Here is a 2,500-nt window from a genome sequence, read left to right as displayed (position 1 = left end):
GCCCCCAACGGCCGTTGCCGAGGAGCGGGGTCAGGCAAGAGGCTGCCGCGGGCGCTCCGCCGTCGAGCCGCACCTCCCGCCGGCGCCCCGGCCCCCCGCCCGCGAGCACCCGGCGGCGGCGCCGCCGCTGCACCCGCCAACGCCGGCCCCCGCACCCCCGGTAACGGTAAGAGGCGCGCGGCAGGGCAGGTGCCTGGCGTTCGGGTCGGCGCCGCCGCACCTGCCGCCCTCGCGGGTAACCCCCTCCCCGCCCCTCCCCGCCACGACTGTTTCTCTGCTCTGCTGCGTACGAAACCCTGACCCAGAATCAGGTCGTCTACGAATGATTTAGCACCGGGTTCCCCACGAACATGCGTTTCGCAACGGGTGAGAGGCGGCGCCACATCCGTCCGCGCTCCGGTCCCGACCGCGAGCGGCACTCCGCACCGGGCCCGCCCCCGCCCCCACGAAGGGGACCGGCGGAGCGGGCGGCCGGCTATCGCGAGCCCACCGAGGCGCCTCGGCGCTGCGGTATCGCTACGTTTAGGGGGGATTCTGACTTAGAGGCGTTCAGTCATAATCCCACAGATGGCAGCCTCGCTCCAGTGGCTCCTTGAGTCCTTGGGTCCTTGAGCCTTGGTCGGGGAAAGAGATTAGTAACTTTAGTACGGAGCCGGGGCGGAAAGGTGTTAATTAGGGGAGAATGCCAATTATATATGCCAATTCTCACCCCCCGCGCAGGCAGATGATTACATCTGCTTGGCCCGGCTCGCGAAAATATGTATTATATCCACAGAGGATAGGAGGGCCCTTTGAGAAAGGATCCTCGCTATCCTCTTCAAGCGGCTAGGGGAGAGCCCAAGGTCGGTCAAGAGTTTCTCATTGCCATTATACCACTTCCCGCGTGCTCCTAGCGGGAAACCCACAAATTCTATCTCCGAGACAGATGTTAAAGCTCGGACCTCCTCAACTAGATGTTTATATTTGCCCACCTTTTCTGCCGCTGCGTCATTCAAAGTTGATAACCCGCTTTCGTAACGGACTGTAACGTCCACTACGATCGCACGGATCCCCTTAACCAAAACCAAATCAGGCTTAAAGAGCTCCTTGGATTTATCCCTGAGGTGGGGCTCTAAATATACCACCCACCCCAGTCCTTGAGCCTCTAGCCAACAAACTACAAAGGATGTTATGCCTCTTGATCCGTGCCTCTTGGACCGCAGGGCAGTATCCAATTATGTGGGCACAAGTCTCCAATTCAGCAGGACAATGCCTGCACCCTCTTACCGCACCCTCACCCAATCCACGGGCCAAAAACTCCCGAGTAGGGTATACATTAGCCCGCAGTTGGATGGCTGTTATTAGTTTGCGATGTGGGATACCTTTATAATGAATTAACCAATCATTACTAATTTGATCATTCTCGAAGTTCTTGATTCCGCGGCCCTGAGATTTTAGATTGGTCCAATTCTTGAATTCTCTTTTCCTCCATCTGCAGGGAACGGGATAGATGACTCTTGGAGCAACCTTCTCCCACTCGGACGAGGGCTCGCCGGTCGTCGAGGACTCCGCAGCCACCGTGGGGAATTCCTCCGTCACTGCTGGTACTTTGTCAGGACGCCTGCCCGCCGCGATCCAAACCTTCCTCACCTCCTCTTGGATCCCTTCCTGGCGGACTACATTCCGAATGATGGTATCTTCGGAGTGGGCAATCCGTAACAATCTGCGAGCCTGGATATTAAGAATTTGGCTCGCCAGACGGGGGAGTCCCAGTCCACCATCCTTATACCCCACATAAAGGATGGCGTCACACGTACTCGGTGGCAGATGTAACCATCCTTTGACGGCCGATCTAATTTCCTGGTCTAGGGAATGGAGGTATGTGACGTTCATTCCGGCGTGATCGGCACTATACAGCAGCCTTGGGATCGCATAAGTCCTCAAGATATCCACCTTCTGAAGTGGCTTTAGTGGGGCTCCCCCGATGTTTCCAATCCAGCGGGTCAGTGTCCCTCGTAGTCCGGGCTTGGATATTCCCACCCAGGGGTCTATCCCTAGGCCTAAATATTTCTCCGAACTACCCGGATCTATCATATCCAATTGCGTTTCCGCAATTGACCATGGGTTACAATTATTGATGGTATAAGAGTCTTTAGTAGGCCTAATAAGAAACCCATGGCATTTAGGGGCCTGTACCCGCAGCCCGGTAAGCTGGCAAAATTCTTCAACCACTTCGATATTTTGTCTCATGCCGTCCCAAGAGTCACTGAGAAGTGCCAAATCGTCGGCGAACGCTAGTGATGTCACCACCTGGTCACCATACTTAAAGCCCACTCCTCTACTTTCCAGACCACACAACAGAGGGTCTAAAGCCAAATTGAAGAGCACTGGGGACAGTGGATCACCCTGCTTCACTCCCCCGAGAATCTTAATCCTTTCCGTACACCGGCCTCCCACCTCCACTCTGGTTCCACAGTTGGTATATAAGTCCTTCAGTAAGTCGATAATGTGTTTATCGACC

This window comes from Tinamus guttatus, unplaced genomic scaffold (genome assembly GCF_059628265.1).
Source record: "Tinamus guttatus ecotype Peru unplaced genomic scaffold, ASM5962826v1 Tinamus_guttatus_pri_ptg000742l, whole genome shotgun sequence".
NCBI classification, from domain to species: domain Eukaryota; kingdom Metazoa; phylum Chordata; class Aves; order Tinamiformes; family Tinamidae; genus Tinamus; species Tinamus guttatus.
Note: the sequence above shows the minus strand (reverse complement) of the source record.